At 44.2% G+C, this 20094-nt stretch overlaps 1 protein-coding gene across 11 annotated transcripts in view; it reads right to left on the bottom strand.

The window, feature by feature from the left end:
• Positions 1-20094, bottom strand: part of LOC308581527 (contactin-4) — a 527693-nt gene that overhangs the window by 185621 nt on the left and 321978 nt on the right. Inside the window, exon 1 of one of the 11 annotated variants that reach the window (XM_081184016.1) lies at positions 16676-16989. The exons of 9 other annotated variants lie outside the window; for them this stretch is intronic. The gene's annotated coding sequence lies outside the window, so the exon portion shown is untranslated. Of the gene's footprint in view, positions 1-787; positions 828-16675; positions 16990-20094 lie in introns of those variants that run through there. One more of the 11 variants, XM_081184015.1, reaches the window with a different exon arrangement.

Below are 20094 nucleotides of genomic sequence, written 5' to 3'. Positions count from 1 at the left end.
AAAATAAAAATTGGTTAAACATATTTTAAAATCAGAATGGTCTAAGGATTATACACTCAGGAGAGTTATTGACCATAAAAAAATAAAACAGCACTTTCCTTCACTGGTCTCGTCAGGTTGGGCTATAGCCTTCAACTGCCTCTTACGTTCCAGAATCCCCTTTCAACTTGTAGGCAGCACACAATCATATATGTTGATTCAATTATTTTAACCTTTATCTCGAATGGTAATTAACTTGGTGGGAGCTCATAATTTGCTTGGATTCAGGCTTTGCCTGCAGTGGCTGGAAAGGCTGCGGCCATCCCCTTACAGCCTCCAGCAATACTTTCTGTCCTAGGGCCTCCAATGAGATGCATGCAGGTTCAAGTGTGCCTGCCAATACCTCCTACAATGCCTGCAAAAGGTCTCAGTAAATACTCCTTCAAAACTGAACAATGCACGCGAGGCTTACGGCTCTTGCTGCTCATTTCATGAGACCATAAGCAGAGCCTATTGGATCAGGCTAATGGCCCATCTAGTCCAGCTCATCCTCTTGGCGCTCACGACTCTCCTGATTTGTGGTATGTACTTTTACCCTGGGCTCAGACTCTCCTACATTAAACATGCACCCTCGAACGTGCCCACAATTCGTTGGAGGCCAGGACTAGATCCAACCCTCCTTTCTGTTCTGAGCACAGGACAACTGAAAGGAGCTTCTTTCTGTGAGCAACTGCAGTGGTGGTTTATATGGGTGCCTTTCCCTTCATTGATGGGGGCAGTGGCAACAGTGCAGGGGCATGTCTGTACCTTTTTGTAGTCCTGACCCTTTTCCTGCCCTTTAAGTTCTGAGAGCCATTTTTTATGTTACATCCCCACAGCACTTTCTCAAAATTCCAGGTGTTGATGACTCCTTTCTTGCACTAGACAACCCTCTGAGACTGTGTAGGAGGTCACAATGGAGGCAATGTAGGAGGTGGCAGGCACCAGTGGGCGCTTTCCCCTCATACGAACCTTGCTGAGAAGATAGTCCCACCTATGCAAATCAAGTCTGCATCCAACCCTAGATCTTGCATCTATTTATCCTTCCATTTTCTATATCCCAACGTTCATCGATTCATGAATCCAAGGTGGGATAAAATACATAACACTCATAGCAAATAGACATCACCCACCCACCCACTACGGAATAAAAGTTTAAATATCAAATAAAAGTTAATGTCCTTAAAAAAATACATACATAATGCATCAAGAGTTTTCTAAATTTGTAAAAGAATTAAATGGCAGTGCAGAGAGTTATGTTAATGGTAAGTTATCCAAAATAAGTGGCCACGACCATCTTTAGATCTAACAGAATATTCTAAATTATTGGATATTTTGAAATAATTAAATGGCTCTGATCCATTTATGCATGTGGATGCTGTATACATATAATTAAGAAGCTTGGGTCATTGTCTGGGGGAAGCAGGAAAACCAAGGCAACATCCTTTGCACAATTATTTGTACACACATGCAGAGGCATAATGAATTGAGACCAACGTGTTAATGCAACTTTGAGTTACTTGAATCTTACTTATGAGTGTGTGTTAAAATTTATATTTATATTGTTTGTACGCTTAAAAATGAGATAATTATACATTGTGCTATAACCTAAGAGAATGCTGAGATCAATCAATTCTTCATACATTGTTAAATCCAGATTTATGAAAGCAAACATGATTAATTTTCTGGCTTAGAGCAGAAATATTAGATGCTATTACACTGCTACTTCTGACTGAAAAGCTGTCTCTTGAGGCACAAGTGGTTTATAATTGGTATGATGTGCAAAGAAACTGCAAGACAAAAATAGCTATGGTTTTGCTTTCTCAGGATATTCTTTGTTACCAGAGGTCTTTGACTCTTGGTATTTGAAAATCTGTCATGAAAAATTAGCAGCTCCAATACAAGGCTGCACATTCATTCTGATGCTGAGAAGTGGTAGAGGCATACCAGTGCTGTGGGAATCGTACAAACGCACCACCTAGACATGGAGTGGTAGTGGTAGGATTTTAAACTGCTGAATAGGAATTTTTCATATTCAGTAAGAAAACCTTTTTGTCAAACAGCAAAGCAAGTAGCACAGAAATCACTACTTTTTATTCTAAAAAGCCCACTACTATTCTAAAAAGCTCACTACTTTTTATTCTAAGATTCTACAGGCTAATCACTGCTCAGGCGGAGCTGTGCAAATGTGTCTAAAGGATGACTTAGAATGCTCTTGGGAACTGTGCACAGCTCTGGGAAGCTCCTGAGTCTTGGAAGCAGTAATCTCTAGCTTTGACGAAGCTCAGGGAAGCTCCTTAATCTGAGAGAGCAAAAGCGTGTGCATTTTATATATACCCTGTAAACCCTCTCCCAGCCCAAGGACCACACTCCCTCATGCCAGTGGTGGGAGATGCTAGAGGTAAGCAGCTGGTGGAGCAAGAGATGTGAGTCTGAGCTTTGTACAGTTGACTTATGTTCCAGTCCTGCAAAAGCCAGGAGGTTTCTACATACCACATCTCTCTGCACAGGCAAGCAAGAGGTACCCATCCAAGACCACAATTCAGCCAGGCAAAAGCATTTGAAGGAGGCATGAAGCACAGCCATGGATGGGGGTGGCCTAGGGTAGGATTAACAAAGGTTTACCCTGTCTACTATTCATGGCAACTAGGCATTTCTGTTTTGTTTTGCACATAAGATTAATTGTAGTATTGTTAAACAAACAAAACTATTTATTATCTACCTGAGCAGAATGATGATCTGAGAGTGGTGTCAGGAAAACTTAAGCAACTGCAAATTGTATTTGGCTGGGCCTGAAGCGATTCCATGATGCTGCCAGCCAATCTATATATAGTTCTTTTTTGTACCACTTCTTGCATCTCCGTATTTACAGCAAAATCATGCTTTTTGTATCTTGGACACAAAACAGACCTGGCTGCTTGTGAGAAAATAAGATGCCCTCCATTGGCGAACAGCTCATCCCACAACCATCGCCATCAGCAGTTTTCATATTTGCTCCTTTGTCCCATGAGGAATAGATTTAAAAAATGCTTAGGAAGATCTTTAGTCATAATAGCTAGTCACATTCTCGGCATATTTTTCTCTCTGCATCTCTCCTCTCCCTTCTTCCACCTCCTCTTCAAATACTGAGTCTTGCTCAGGACAAACTTATTAAATACAATATCCTAACTAATATAACACAACAGCAGTCACACAGTACACCTGGCTGCAAACGAAGAGGCGAGGCTTTAGCCCACTGCATCAGCCTCGCTTGGATTAGCTCCATCTCACAGAGATGATTCCATCAGCATCTACCGTATTTTGCGCCCCATAAGACGCTCCGGCCCATAAGACGCACCTAGTTTTTTTGGGGGGAAATAAAGGGAAAAAATTATTTCCCCCCCAGGCGCGGGGCTGGGGCAGCCCGAGCTTCCCCCGACCCCAGCCCCCAAACAGGCAGCTCTCTGCAAGCCGTGGGAGCCCAGCGGTGGTTCCCGCTGCTTGAGGAGAGATCCGCGAAGCCTGCACGTGCTGGGATCAGCGCTTGCAGGCTTCGGGATGCCTGCAACTCTCCCCAAGCAGTGGGAACGTTCCCGCTGCTTGGGGAGAGATCCGCGAAGCCTGCGCGTGCTGGGATCAGCGCGGGCAGGCTTCGGGATGCCTGCAACTCTCCCCAAGCAGTGGGAACGTTCCCGCTGCTTGGGGAGAGATCCGCGAAGCCTGCGCGTGCTGGGATCAGCGCGCGCAGGCTTCGGGATGCCTGCAACTCTCCCCAAGCAGTGGGAACGTTCCCGCTGCTTGGGGAGAGATCCGCGAAGCCTGCGCGTGCTGGGATCAGCGCGCGCAGGCTTCGGGATGCCTGCAACTCTCCCCAAGCAGTGGGAACGTTCCCGCTGCTTGGGGAGAGATCCGCGAAGCCTGCGCGTGCTGGGATCAGCGCGCGCAGGCTTCGGGATGCCTGCAACTCTCCCCAAGCAGTGGGAACGTTCCCGCTGCTTGGGGAGAGATCCGCGAAGCCTGCACGTGCTGGGATCAGCGCGCGCAGGCTTCGGGATGCCTGCAACTCTCCCCAAGCAGTGGGAACGTTCCCGCTGCTTGGGGAGAGATCCGCGAAGCCTGCACGTGCTGGGATCAGCGCTTGCAGGCTTCGGGATGCCTGCAACTCTCCCCAAGCAGTGGGAACGTTCCCGCTGCTTGAGGAGAGGTCCGCGAAGCCTGGAGAGCGAGAGGGGTCGGTGCGCACCTACCGCTCTCGCTCTCCAGGCTTCAGCGAAAGCCTGCATTCGCCCCATAAGACGCACCCACATTTCCCCTTCATTTTTGGAGGGGAAAAAGTGCGTCTTATAGGGCGAAAAATACGGTATTCTATATGGCTATAGCAGAGAGACAGGAAAGTGAAACAGCAGTGCCCCCTTTGTTAATTAAGGTAGGATCAAATGTGATTTGGCTCTTCCCTGTCCATAACTGTTTCCGGCACTGGTAAATATTTAAGTCAGTTATTTAACAGCATAAAAGTAGTAGAGCCTGTGCGTTGCTCATTTTCCCCTTCCCTCCTCATTCCTTCTTCCTTTTGTACCACGTACCACCACTTGGACATTTTAAAAAAATATACTAAGCAGTATATAAATGCTTTTTATAGACCTAGGGACAAATAAATGCTTTTAGATACCGTAAATAACGAAAGTCTATTAGCTCATAAGCCATTATTTTAAACTGTAAACTACCTTGAGAACCTGAGGAAAGATAGAATGTTAAAAGCAAACAAATAAATCTCATTTGTGTTCTACATTATTTATGTGAAGACAACAAACACTACCATGGTACACATTATAAATTAAATTTTAGCACTCTTCAACTGTTTTCACTCTCCTTCCTTGGAGGTTTTTAAACAGAGGTTGGAAGGCCACCTGTCATGGATGCTTCAGTTGAGATTCCTGCATTGCAGGAGGTTGGACTAGATGACCCTTGGGTCCCCTTTCAACTCTGATTCTATGATCCACTGTTTTGCTATTTAAACAATTGTTTCACTGATGCTGCAATATTGCTGCGATATTGCTTTTATTATACTTTTCACGCACAGCATGTTTTTTGACAGAAAGAAGCATTCAACCTCAAAAATAGTCATCTTTCTTTCTGGTGTAAATCTGGGCTGGTGAAACAAGAGGATGACACGGAAAAGAACTGTGTAGTAAAAGTAGCAATTAAGATCCTGCGGCCACAAAGCGATGTAATTATGGGTGTGGAGAGCTATACTACTTCAGCATCAGTTGTGAATCTTAAATCTGCCAGGGGTGGGGTTTTTTACATCCACACTTGTTTGGGACATATTTCTTTACACATTTCTGAACATATTCTCCATGTTCAGGGAGTAAGTAGATAATTTTTTTGTTGGGGGAGGGGGTTATGCTGCCACTCTGATGTTCTTCCCTCCAGCCCCCGGCACTATTCTTCACCTCAAAAACTGTACAAAATACCAGACAAGCATATCTGGTCTCTCTAATAATGTGGGACTGAGCAGCCAAATGGTCTATGAAATCTAATGGCTGCAAGGCCTTTAAATATATTAACAAAATTTATTACATGAGAAAGAGCTGAATTGTTTTATTAGAAGACTCAAAAAGGCAAAGGTACAAAAACCCTGAATAGCATATACACAAAACAGATGATACAATTACTGGGGTGGTTTTAGGTTCAGACTCTTAGCTTATCATGAATATATATTTGATAAATGTATACACTGACTTTCAGCACATGAGTGTTTCAGATAGTCCATAACATTTAAAACATGATTTAAAAAAAACCCCAGTAACGTCAACCGAGGTTCTAATACAGTTACAAAAAGATTCAGCAGAGGACTCACACATGCAGCAGAACATACCTGGAGTCAGCAAAAATCAAGCCAAATTATCACATCATTTAGCAAATAATATTATATATGTTGTCATACAAATCACAGATCATGTCGCTCATCACCCCCAATCACATTATCTAAGCTGGACAATGCAGCTTTCACATCACATTCCAGGGATGACTGCCTTGTAGCTCCTCCTACTCCTTAGCCATGCAGGAGAAAATCATCTATAACCTTTAAAAACTCAGATAGTTTTCTAGGATAGAAGGGCACTGGAAGGTCAGGCCCTTACAGACTTATACAGACTTATTCAGATGACTACTTTGCTGAGACAACATCTTTCTACAGCTCAGCTGGCAGAGTACACTTCAAGCAATCCACTGGAAGTTGCCTTGACTAAGGGAAGAAGCCTACACACAAGAAGTTGGCATAAAGCAAGCTGCTGTAAATTAAGCTAAGCAGGTGTAAAGTTGCACCAGATTCAAACTCCGTTCAGCAGTGAGGTTACTGCTGATTAAGCCAGCCTAAGCCTGGCAGAAGAAAAAACAAGCCTTTAAAATAATGTTTGAGGTACAGCAACCTTTTCGCTGGCATGCCAGGTCACATGACCAAGCTGAGAGGTCGAAGTCTAAGTCCCACTCATCTACACCATCCTTGGTCCCACATCCTATCTTCTACTTGGAAATGTCCAAGACATCAAAAACAAAAAACAAAAACCACACTGTTCCCCTGTCTATTTCCCTAAGAAGGCACAGTTTTGTGCCAACAAGTTTTCAGCCTGGGGACATAATTCCGCTCCTTCTTTCCATCTCAACAGCCAAACAGCCAAAAACAACTATATAAGCATACCATTCTCCCTTGGTGTTGGACCAAGGCTCACTATGTTGGACGAGGGCTCTACTGAGACAAGATTCAACAACCCCCTCAGCAAATTTAATGTCTAACAGACCATTGTATTTTAATACTTTGTTGGAAGCCACCCAGGGTGGCTGGGGGGACCCAGCCAGATGGGCAGGGTATAAATAATAAATTATTATCACTATATTATTAAAGTACAAGCATATAGCTGGCATGCCATAAAAAACTATTACTAACAGTCATCAGGTAAAAATATACATAATTTGTGATGATCTAAAGGGACACCTCTTTTGGAGTCACCCCTTCAAGCTTGTTATACAGCTAAATATTCCTTACGCAACCTTCAGGCCTAATAAAAACCACATGGAAGTAACTCTCTCACCTTTATGGCAACCTCAAGGGGTATCCCAATGGGGAACTGTAAAGGCAAGATCCCCTTTGGTGTGGCCTCTACTGAGGCAGTTCACCACACCTTTCGTAAGGCTAGCAGCCAGTCAACCTGATAAAGGCCAGATGCTTCCAATCTTTTCTATCTCCTCCTCCTGGATCTTTTGTAGCTGAGGTGAGTGGAATACTGGGCAACAAGGAATACCATACCCGCCATCTGAAACACTGGAGAGCTATTGTCAGTCATCAGGGATGATACTGAGCTGGATGGAGCGATCGTCTGCTTTGACATAAGGCCTATCTTCTTAGGGTTACCTCTAATATCCCTGACTTTTCCAGTGTCTAAATGTTCTCTGGGTGATACTGAATACAAACATTTTAGATTGTCAAGTTATTTATATTTGCTGTGCCCTCATTAAACATGAGTGACTTACGATACCCCATATGCCTAACACACTTCAAAAATAAAAGCATTCAGTCAAATTAAATACAAAATGAGAGATTACACTAAAATGATGTACTCATTAGCAGCTTGAAACACAGTGAGGTTGCTTTCCCCCACCACTGTGTTTCAAGTCATATTCCTAACTTGTTGTACAGGTCAGAGAGAGGGTTGGGATATCTTCACCCAATACCCAATACCTTACTAGTTTCCTCATCCCAAACCCCAATTCAGACCCAGTAAATTGCCCATGCACTGTTACTGGCATGTGTGCAACAGCTCCCTGAAATGTGCACTCTTCAGCTTAACTGAAGCTTCCATGAGGAGAAAAGCACACCACACAGGAGCATTTCTCAAGAAGCTACGAGATGCCTCTGGATTGTGGATAACCTCATGTGTATTTGACTTCAAACACATGGAGCTGGAATAAGCAGCAATGTTTGCACAGCCTAATTTTCAATTGTCAACAACATTAATTATTCTAAAACTACAACATCCCTGTGATTATCCTGTGACAATTTCACTTTCATCTCTGCATGATAAAGAAATTGATGGCAGTGCTCCAACACTGGTAGAGTATCTTCTTTTTCCAATATTTACTTGAAACTATCATCATTTTAAGAACACAACACTCCCTTGTGCATTCTCTTGCCGATTTGAAAGTATCTTCTTTGGGTGATATAAACTGAAACACATTTCCTGAGTGTCAATGGGACTTTACATCACAAGACAATTATTTACAAACTCCACCAAGTCTTTAAGTAATAATGGTGCTCTTCTTATTTATAACCCTCAGGAGAAAACAGATGGATATAGATCCCTATCCCCTCTGCTTCTTTTAAAGTCTTGCGTCCTTCCATCACACTTGCACGTAGAAGATGCTAAACCTTTCATATACTACCTAGAATGTATTCTACTGTTTCATCTCAAATGCCACATTTGCAGTAGTGCAGAGACTGTGTGCTGATGTCAAACATATCCGTAACACAGAAACAAAGATTAGAAGGTGTGAGTGCATATTTAAATGACTTCAGTTCTAGCATCTTTATGGGATTGGTTTTTGTAATTGTTTTGCTGCTGTGGTGTAAAACTGTATTTTAGGATTTGTACTTACATTGTTTTTAGTGCTTTATGTAGGTTGCACCTTGTGACAGTGTCCAATAAAAATAAATATTTCTTTTATTTGTGAACTGCCCTGATGTCTTTGGATGAAGGGTAGTATATAAATTTAAAGAAATAACATCAAGAACCATGAGTCCAGTTAACAGCCTAGGGTTAGTTTAACTCTTGTCCCTGACTGTTGACCATGCTGCCTGAGGATGATTGGGATTTTAATCCAACAGCATCTAGTTGCCAAAGACCACAGAAGGCTAATCTAAAGCATGACTAGTAAACGTATCACTGAAAGGGGAATACATCTGCTTAGGACCTTGAAGAGCAGCTAGGCTTCCAAGATTTACACCTGTGCACTATATGGGCTGTGGGGTCTGAAAACAAAAACAGAGCAGTCCTTTACTTTATAGCATCCTCTGAATGCTACAGAACACACAATCCATCAAATTCACCAGCAGAAACATCTAAATTAGCAAAACCACACACAAAACAAAAACTAAAAAGAAGATAAATATAACAATAAAAACATAATTATTCTGAACGCATCTGAAAAGCTGCAGCAACTAATAATAATAATAATAATAATAATAATTTATTATTTATACCCCGCCCATCTGGCTGGGCCTCCCCAGCCACTCTGGGCGGCTTCCATAAAAACCAAAAATACAGTAAAATGTCATACGTTAAAAACTTCCCTGAACAGGGCTGCCTTAAGATGTCTCCTGAATGTCAGGTAGTTGTTTATCGCTTTGACATCTGCTGGAAGGGCGTTCCACAGGGCGGGCGCCACTACCGAGAAGGCCCTCTGCCTGGTTCCCTGTAGCTTTGCTTCTCGCAGTGAGGGAACCGCCAGAAGGCCCTCGGCACTGGACCTCAGCGTCCGGGCAGACTGATGGGGGTGGAGACGCTCCTTCAGGTATACTGGACCGAGGCCGTTTAGGGCTTTAAAGGTCAGCACCAACACTTTGAATTGTGCTCGGAAACGTACTGGGAGCCAATGCAGGTCTTTCAAGACCGGTGTTATATGGTCTCGGCGGCCGCTCCCAGTCACCAGTCTAGCTGCCGCATTCTGGATTAGTTGTAGTTTCCGCGTCACCTTCAAAGGTAGCCCCACGTAGAGCGCATTGCAGTAGTCCAAGCGGGAGATAACCAGAGCATGCACCACTCTGGCGAGACAGTCCGCAGGCAGATAGGGTCTCAGCCTACGTACCAGATGGAGCTGGTAAACAGCTGCCCTGGACACAGATTTGACCTGTGCCTCCATGGACAGCTGTGAGTCCAAAATGACTCCCAGGCTGCGCACCTGGTCCTTCAGGGGCACAATTACCCCATTCAGGACCAGGGAATCCTCCACACCTGCCCGCCTCCTGTCCCCCAAAAACAGTACTTCTGTCTTGTCAGGATTCAACCTCAATCTGTTAGCCGCCATCCATCCTCCAACCGCCTCCAGACACTCACACAGGACCTTCACCGCCTTCACTGGTTCTGATTTAAAAGAGAGGTAGAGCTGGGTGTCATCCGCATACTGATGAACACCCAGCCCAAACCTCCTGATGATCTCTCCCAGCGGCTTCATATAGATGTTAAAAAGCATGGGGGAGAGGACAGAACCCTGAGGCACCCCACAAGTGAGGGCCCAAGGGTCTGAACACTCATCCCCCACCACCACTTTCTGAACACGGCCCAGGAGGAAGGAGCGGAACCACTGTATAACAGTGCCCCCAGCTCCCAGCCCCTCAAGACGGTCCAGAAGGATGCTATGGTCGATGGTATCAAACGCCGCTGAGAGATCCAGCAGAACTAGGAAACAGCTCTCACCTTTGTCCCTAGCCCGCCGGAGATCATCAACCAGTGCGACCAAGGCAGTTTCAGTCCCATGATGAGGCCTGAATCCCGACTGGAAGGGATCCAAATGGTCCGCTTCTTCCAGGCGTGCCTGGAGTTGTTCAGCAACCACTCGCTCAATCACCTTGCCCAGGAATGGAAGATTTGAGACTGGGCGATAGTTGGCCATCGTGGCCGCATCTAAAGATGGTTTTTTAAGAAGCGGTTTAATAACCGCCTCTTTCAGCGGGTCTGGGAAGGCTCCCTCACGGAGGGAAGCATTCACCACCCCACGAAGCCCATCGCCCAGTCCTTCCCGGCTAGCTTTTATAAGCCAGGATGGGCAAGGATCCAGGAGACAGGTGGTTGGTTTCACTCGTCCAAGCAGCCTGTCCACATCTAACTAACTGTGTCTGAGTAGGAAAATGTGTGAAGTATATATGCATGTTTTTTAAAAATAAAATAAAATAAAAACTTGCTCTCACAAGCCAATTTAGTACATTCAGTTTAGCACAAAATATTTGTTATTGGAAAAGATATATAAGAGCTCCAGGGAATAGAATTAAATAGTCTTGACACAGGAAGAAGAGCTCTTACTGTGTCACTTAAGTGGCACACAAGTCTTAATTCTGCACACAAGGGTTGCAAAGAGGGAAGGCAAGGAGTTCCTGGGCTGGTTTTATCAGGGCCAATTAGACATCTTGATTTTCAGCAAAACATTAAGCAGAGTGCAACTAGACATTGTGTGATCTACATTTCCCCCCCAAAACAGCGGTCCATTGTTAGTATTATTTTAAATCTATCTATCCATCCGTCTATCTAATTCATATTGAGTGACTTCATAGCATATTATAATCACATAAAATATAATTTTAAAATGACTAACATCCACCAAAGGTACATTAAAATAGAAGAATATGCAATTCAATTAAAAAAAATTATCCAAGAGGGCACACATGAAGGTGGTGAAAGTAGGAATGCCTTTCTTCCCATACTTACCTACCGTATTTTTCGCTCTATAACACGCACCTGACCATAACACGCACATCGTTTTTAGAGGAGGAAAACAAGGGAAAAAATATTCTGAATGAAACAGTGGACGTATCATTTTTGTGCTTCATGCTGTGGCCACAGACATGTGATCTGATGGTGAATTTGGGGTGACCCAATGCAAAAATCCTGAGAATCCCTGTGGATCCATGCTTTGTAACCACGTTTTTGCACCATTGCAGCCCCAGGCAACAGTGGGTGCGTGATTTTTTTGGGGGGGCAGGCTGTAGCCATGGACATGCTATGTGCTCTGATGGTGAATTTTGGCTGACCCAATGCAAAGATCCTGAGGATCCATGTGGATCCATGCTTTGTAACCACGTTTTTGCACCATTGCAGCCCCAGGCAACAATGGGTGTGTGATTTTGGGGGGGCAGGCTGTAGCCATGGACATGCTGTGTGCTCTGATGGTGAATTTTGGGGGACCCAATGCAAAGATCCTGAGGATCCATGTGGATCCATGCTTTGTAACCACATTTTAAGTGGGGAGGGAAGGAAAAACACAGAAGGCTAAGAATGCAGGAGAGGGCTATAACGTGAGGAAAGGAAGGCAAAAGTTTCCCCCCACCCACCCACACAAGCCAGCCAGCGTGCTCTCTCTCTCTCTCTCTCTCTCTCTCCCCCTCTCCCTCCCACCAGCATGACAGAAGAAAGCATTTTAACTGCATTAAGAACTATTTAGCAGCGAAACCTAAGCTTTGCCATCCCTTAAGAGGTACAGACACTGTAATCTTCCAGATCGCATGAATTTACAGGCAAAACACTGTTTAAGGATTTCATCCTTTTAAATGGAAGAAAGCATACAGTGGTACCCCGCAAGACGAACACCTCGCAAGACGGAAAACCCGCTAGACGAAAGGGTTTTCCGTTTTGGAGGCGCTTCGCAAAACGAATTTCCCTATGGGCTTGCTTCGCAAGATGAAAGCCCATAGGGAAATCTCCGGGAACCTCTTTTAAATGCTAGCGGTGGGGAGCAAAGCCTTTCCCCCCCCCCTCCGGCCTTCAGAAGAGGTCCAGGAAGGCTGGCGGGGGCCGAAAGGCTTTGCTCCCCAGCACCAGCATTTTAAAAGCAGTCCGGGATAGCAGGGAAGCACTTCCTGCTATCCCGGACGGCTTTTGAAGGCAGGAGAGTCTCCGCCAGCAGCGGCAGCGCTGCCGCTGCTGGCGGAGAGGTCCGCGAAGCCTGGGCGCGCTGCGCGCAGGCTTCGACATGCCGGCAAGTCTCCGCCAGCATCGGCAGCGCTGCCGCTGCTGGCGGAGAGGTCCGCGAAGCCTGGGCGCGCTGCGCGCAGGCTTCGCCATGCCGGCAAGTCTCCGCCAGCAGCGGCAGCGCTGCCGCTGCTGGCGGAGAGATCCGCAAAGCCTGGGCGCGCTGCGCGCAGGCTTCTGCATGCCGGCAAGTCTCCGCCAGCAGCGGCAGCGCTGCCGCTGCTGGCGGAGAGGTCCGCGAAGCCTGGGCGCGCTGCGCACAGGCTTCTGCATGCCGGCAAATCTCCGCCAGCAGCGGCAGCGCTGCCGCTGCTGGCGGAGAGGTCCGCGAAGCCTGGGCACGCAGCGCACAGGCTTCTGCATGCCGGCAAGTCTCTGCCAGCAGCGGCAGCGCTGCCGCTGCTGGCGGAAAGGTCCGGGAAGCCTGGGCCGGACAGCTTTTGAAGGCAGGCGGGGGGAGCAAAGACTTTCGCCCCCGCCAGCCTTCAGAAGAGGTCCAGGACCTCTTCTGAAGGCTGGCGGGGGGCAAAAGTCTTTGTCCCCCCTGCCTGCCTTCCCAGGGGCTTTTAAATCGCCCCAGACAGCGGAGAAGTCCTCCGCTGTCCCGGGGCGATTTTAAAATGCTGGGGGTGGGAAGAAAAGCCCTTGTCCCCCCCCCCAGCCTTCAGAAGAGGTCCGGGGACAGACTGTCCCCGGACCTGGTCTGAAGGCGGTTTCCCTAGGAACGCATTAATTGATTTTCAATGCATTCCTATGGGAAACCGTGCATCGCAAGACGAAAAAACCGCAAGACGAAGAGAATTGCGGAACAAATTAATTTCGTCTTGCGAGGCACCACTGTATTTGAATGCTGTGTGTCTCCAAAAACAAAAAGCAGGAAGTCAAATCAGAATTTTAAGCCGAACCTGTAATCTCTCTTCCCTTCACAAACATTGTTCCCTCCGGAGCAGGGAGAGGATAGAAGGAGGGACGCTCCTTTCCTTTCCTCTATTCTTGCCTGGAGGGGAGGGGCTTTCCCTGCTCTTTGTTCCGTTTGAGCAAACACAGTAACGAAACAGAGAGGGTGGGCAGTAAGACCCTGAGGCAGAATGCAGGAAAGCAACAGCTTCCTCTCTCACGGAGCTCCCTTCTCCCTGAAGCGCGGTTTGATTTTTGCCTCATTTTTCGGCTCCAGGGACCACACATTCGCTGCATAACACGCACAGACATTTCCCCTTCCTTTTTAGGAGAAAAAATCTGCGTGTTATAGAGCGAAAAATACGGTATGTTGTAAACTTGTTGTGCCTTATGTTATCACATAAGGCATCTTCCTGTCTCTGCTAATGCCTTACCACTGACTGGCACTAGTGGAAAAATGCAGTGTTTTTTTTTCATCCTTAACATAATCTGTTGTTACAGCCTTATCCAACCTGGGACCCTTCAGCTGTTGGGCTACAACTCCCATCTGGCTGAGGCTGATGAGAGCTGTTGTCCAAGAGTCAGAAAGCACCAGGTTGAGGAAGACTGTATCATTCTCTCGTTACACTGGAGGCAACACTGGATTACATTTAGCACTAATTCAAAACAGAAATCTCCTGGTGATTTAATGCCTGTGATTTAGTCCTTCAATGCCTCAAACTCAGTCTAAATCAACATGGTGATAGGGAGGTTATGTCTTCAAAGCAGGCTGCTGTTTGTGGATGCGGGCGGCGCTGTGATCTAAATCACTGAGCCTCTTGGGCTTGCCGATCAGAAGGTTGCGGTTTGAATCCCCCGTGATGGGGTGAGCTCCCGTTGCTCGGTCCCAGCTCCTGCCAACCTAGCAGTTCGAAAGCATACTAGTGCAAGTAAAAAATTAGGTACTGCTCCGGAGGGAAGGTAAACGGCATTTCCATACACTGCTCTGCTTTTGCCAGAAGTGGCTTAGTCATACTGGCCACATGACCTGAAAAAACTGTCTGCGGACAAACGGCGGCTCCCTCGGCCAGTAAAGCAAGATGAGTGCCGCAACCCCAGAGTCATATGCGACTGGACTTAACTGTCAGGGGTCCTTTACCTTTTTTAGGCTGCTGTTTAGAAGCTAGGATGAAGGTGACAGAAAGGAAGACCTGATAATGACCTAAATCCTGGTGGTTTGGACTTCCATTCTAGTAAACATACAAGAAAGCAAAGAAGTGAACAAAATGGGTCAGCGCTCTGGTTGATAAGAGACACTCCCCTGACTTTGCGATTGGAAACAGTGACACGTGATAACAACTGTTTCTTCTCTGAAGGAATGTGCTGGTTCCTAACATCCCATCTTAGCATAGCTTTTACTTAGCTCACTGAATTAAAAATGATTGTGGAGAAATGCTTTCAAGCATAGTTGCTATAATATTTACCGAAAGCATTTTTTTTAAAAAAAACAACAACCCAGAGCAAAACATGATGCTCACCTCCCCAGGTAAAAACAAAACAAAACACTTCACAATGAACTTCCTGCAATACTGAAGTGGGTGATAGTTCACTGTTAGTTACATATTAAAATTATGAGTACATAAAACAGCAGATTCAGAGGTTAAATGTTTTACGGTTGAGCAAATAAAGCAAAGCTCTCTATAATTTCTGCTAATGTGCATAGTTTAATTCTAAGTGCTCAGCATCTGCATCTGTATATAAATTTGGGGCTGATTGTTTTTAAGAAGTTATAAAATATTTAAGACTGAAATCTCTTATATAACATCTATAAAGAAAATAAAAATTACTACTTGGCAATATGGTTCAGAAGACTAGAGAGATGGTAATCTGTCCCCTTTGCATGATAACAGTATGTCCCAAAATACTACCATGATTATACTGAAATGATCCTAAAAGGCAATATGGACAAAAATTCCCTGCTGCAATTGCTCAGTCTCGAGAGCAGCTTCCCAAAACGGCAAAATTATAATCCCGATCTGCACTCAACCATAAAAACCTGTTGGGGGAAGTGACAAAAAGTCTGGGAAATGGAAGTCTGATGCAGCCGAATAATGTGTCACCACTGTCACAGGGATGATAAAGCAGCACAGTACTTGATGTTTTCAAACAATGAAAACAAACCAACCTGATTTGCACCTGGCAGACTAATGGCCAGATTGGAACTTAATTGGCTGGCTTGGAACTTCCTAACATAGTTCTCTCTCAGAGAGAGAGAAAGTTGAGAAATGCATATATTTTTTTGAAATAAAATAGAATATTTAAATACATACACATTTCCATGCAGATTCCTAAAACACAACCACCACAACAAAGGTTTCTGATTCCTGCACTGCATTGCAGAGGATTGGGAACACATGGCCCTTGGGGGGTTCCTTCCAACTCAGCAATCCTATGAAACCTCAGACTGTGGCAATAATGAGATGGAATCGACTTATGCATGAAAGCATGTGAAAGGCAAATGAACTAGGAATAGACTGTTTGGGCCACCACGTTACCATTTGAAATGCTTTATATAAATGCACCCTAAAAGCAGTCTTTTAATACTTTCTCAGCATTTCATACAAGCAGCCCTATAATGTAGACCACAGTTATAATCTCCATACAGTAGGGCAGGTGGAGTGAGGCTGGGGCTCAAGCAATAATAGTAAGATTGTGGGTGAGGAGAGAATTTTTAGGGCTGTAAGAATTACAGCCTGTGAACCACATTTTTTCAGAACCACATGGGGAGATTTGCATGTCAGGGTTAGCGGCAGTTGAGTCTGGGATTATTAGGGAGGCAGGAGAGGATATATTATTTAATGATATCCTTCTTAACTTGTGCTAGCAAGTTCCATATTCTAGCAGAGTTCCAAACACCCCCCTTTCAAATTACGCAGCCCTCAGCTTATTGCTGACTCATCTGAGTCTTACTATTAAAGATTCTTTCCTGGTAAAATCCCTTCCAATCCCTCTTAAAAAGAATAAACACAAGAGTCTGATTAATGTTAATATAAAAGTAGCTTCCTCACAGATTCATTCAGGTTACCCCTGAAGGCAGGCTTAGGTTACATAACAACTAGAACTATTCCAGAAAGAAGTCAGTCCCAAGTGACTGCGACTAAGCAGTCACTTCTCCAAACACACAGCAACATACAAAATGGAGAACACACACTGATCAGAACATGGAGGGCATGTGCTCCTCCATGCTAGTACAACAGACCACACCCTCTTCAAGTCACGTGTAGTGGAAGTCTGTCCCAGCTCAGGAGGAAACAGGAAGTCTTCTCCTGAGTGGTACAAAACACCTCCTAACATGTCCACTGCAGGAATGTTGTACTTGACTGCTATAAGTTTTACATCCCACAGAGTTGAGATCCATTTTCTCTTTCCTGCCCTTCCCGGAACAGACCAAAAGGTCTCAAATAAAAATTTTGGGTTGAGTCCCCCCCCCCCCGCCCTCCAGCTTGCCTTCCCCCCCCCCAATCTCCTCACTATATTATTATTTTTCACAGTCTTCAACGGCAGAATAAAACTTCGCTTTGCCTGCCTGTTTAGAACCAGCATGTTTGTGATTGCTCATAGTCCCTGGTGCCACATACTGCTAGCTATGCAGGTCTCTCCTGGCATTATGCTATTAACTAAGTGTTAGATTTGGACTCCTGGTATTCCCAACGCAGCAGATTTTTCCAAACACAATTCATTCTCACATGCTCTTTACAGCTCCTTTGCTGTGCACATTTCACCTGTACCATCTGTGCTATCATGAGCTTTGCCTTTCCCCACACTTAATCTTCAAGATGCTTGTGTGATGATACATGAATAATGAATAAATGCTAAATGAATGCCCCCTGGACAACTTTCTTGGGGAATATCTTACTGTAAAAAAATACATTCCTGAAAACTTGTTTTCTCGCTACAATTTGCAGCAAGCAATATTTGAAGAGCAACTATTCAGCAGGGACTCGATCTTACAACAGTACCATGGTACCGCAGGACACAAACCTGTAGTTTTAGGGGTGCTGTCATATTTTACATTTTAATGCAGGTGAAAGGACCTAATTAAATGACAAGATAATTTGCAAGCATCTGGGAGGCTAGTCTGAAAAAGCTTGCATAAGCATGCAATGCAATTACCTGTATTTCTGCACTCACTTGAGTCTGCTTAGCTCAACTCTCCTGTTATCAACCAGAGATGGGTAAAGTGAAACAGGTGACCAAACTCCTCTCCACTATAGTGACTTAAACAATGTGCCCATGGGAGTCCCAACCTGAATTTCAGTAGGTTACCAAATTACTGGCTAGAATGGAAGTTCACTTACACCAGTTGATCGACAGCAGCAGGATGGCCCAACACATAAAAAACAAAATACAGCTATTGCATTTTTAAAATTTATTTTCAAAATGCCTCTGACCAAAGACCATCACCCAGGAGTCTACATTGAAGAACCAGAACACTGGGAACAGATGGCTTTTGCCGCTTCAAAATCTTTAGGGATAAAGGTGCTCCATATTCACTTATTTACTTACTTACTTACTTATCTACCTACCTACCTTGGTTCTCAAATGTCTTGGTACTCAAACAACTTGGAACCCTAACACTGCAAACCCAGAAGTAAGTGTTCCGATTTAAGAACTTTTTTCGGAAGCCGAATATGCACCATTTTGAGTGCCGTACTTCCGTTTTGAGCGTTACGCTGAGGTCTGTCTGTTTTTGCTACTTATTTTGCGTTTTTGTTTTTGTGGCTCTTTTTGTTTTGTTTCTGTGACTGTGTGGAACCCAGTTCAGCTACTGATTGATTGATTGATTGATTGATTGTGTGACTGCAGTACATTGTTTATTGTTTTCATTTTATGGATCAATGGTCTCGTTAGACAGTAAAATTCATGTTAAACTGCTGTTTTAGGGGTTACTTTTAAAAGTCTGGAACAGACTAATCTATTTTACATTAGTTTCTATGAAAAAGCGTACCATGGTTTGGGAACACTTTGGTTTTGGAACAGACTTCCGGAACAGTTTAAGTTTGAGAACCAAGGTACCACTGTATTTCATTGAACTCAGTAAACCAAGAATTGCCCAGACCAAGATCTATATTGCTTCAGAAAGGTTGCTGATCCAGGCATCAAAACAGGATGTGCCTCAGCTTTTGTTTTCTGATTGCTTTGTTACCAAGCAACCAGACAGGTGGATGCTAATTGTTTGTAGAATAGGTGATTGACCAAAGGCTCTAATTCTTTTCATTAGAGATATGCAGGTTTTTCCCATTGGAGGAAATTTGGGGTGTATTTTTGTCCACCCCATGATTGCCTTCATGATTGGTACTATATTCACTGCAGTAGCTTTTACTGGTCTTTTGAAAATTATTTGGTCCTTGTTGAATTAATGATTCTTCTTTGAAATAGTTTAAGGTCTTACATTATGTTTCTTGAAAACACAAGTGATTTTTCTGGGCAATACTAATGCATTTTGGGTTTCCTATTATTAAGGTTGTTATTCAGAATGTTCCAGTTCCATAATCTATCTTGGTCAAAGAAAATTTCTTCAATTGACTGATAAAATATTATCAAATAATGGTTAGATATGCAAAACATGCATTTACTGGAGCAACTTAAAAAATAATAATACTTGTACTAATTACAGAAAACGACAGTCACCAGAATTCAGTCCTGCCCAGTCACTCCTATAGTTTTTACTGCTGTGTTTTCTGTGAACCAATGCATGATTATAAATTAAGTAAATCTTATTTTAAAACTTACTTTACAAGTTGCTGCCTGATTATTTGTTAAGTAGGGTAAGATGGGGGAAGCCAGCTTACTTCATAGCTGGACTTGCTGAAAACAAGGCTTTGCAGCCTGATTCCTATTCTTTTGATTTTGCTGCCAAGGGTGGGAATTTAAAACACGGTTCAAGCCGCACATGTGTGCACCTGGGAGGATAAATTTCAATTAATATATCCTCCCCTACCTCATAAAACCCATCCCACATTTGGAAATACCCTTGATTCCATGGCTGAAACTTCCATAGTTCCTGACTCACAGCTCAGCTCAGACAGCTTCCCACATCTATTGCTAGAACAGTTGAGGGCACAGCGAGTGCAGAGTTAAAAGGATGTGGACCCACACTTATCTTACATATAAGTACTCAGAGCATAGGGTGATTCTTTCAGATGGGTTTTTGAAGAAGCAGAACAGGAAGAGAAATGTATTTTGCACAACTGCTCTATCTCACTTGTATAATGAAAATAGGTAAGGTAGAGAGACTGAAAAACTGAAATAAATACTGCATTAGGAAGAGGATGTCAAATTTTACACCCCTCCCTAGAGGAGGAAAGGGCATAATCAGGGATGCAAGTAGTTTGTATGTTCAATAGTTTAGGAACGACCTGCTCTTTGAATGGAATTCATAATAAAAGTATAGCTCAGGGCTATAAAAACAACAACAACAATTTGC

Source organism: Podarcis bocagei (genome assembly GCF_964188305.1).
Source record: "Podarcis bocagei genome assembly, chromosome: 2".
Lineage (NCBI taxonomy): Eukaryota > Metazoa > Chordata > Lepidosauria > Squamata > Lacertidae > Podarcis > Podarcis bocagei.
This window is presented reverse-complemented; position numbering and strand designations above follow the sequence as displayed.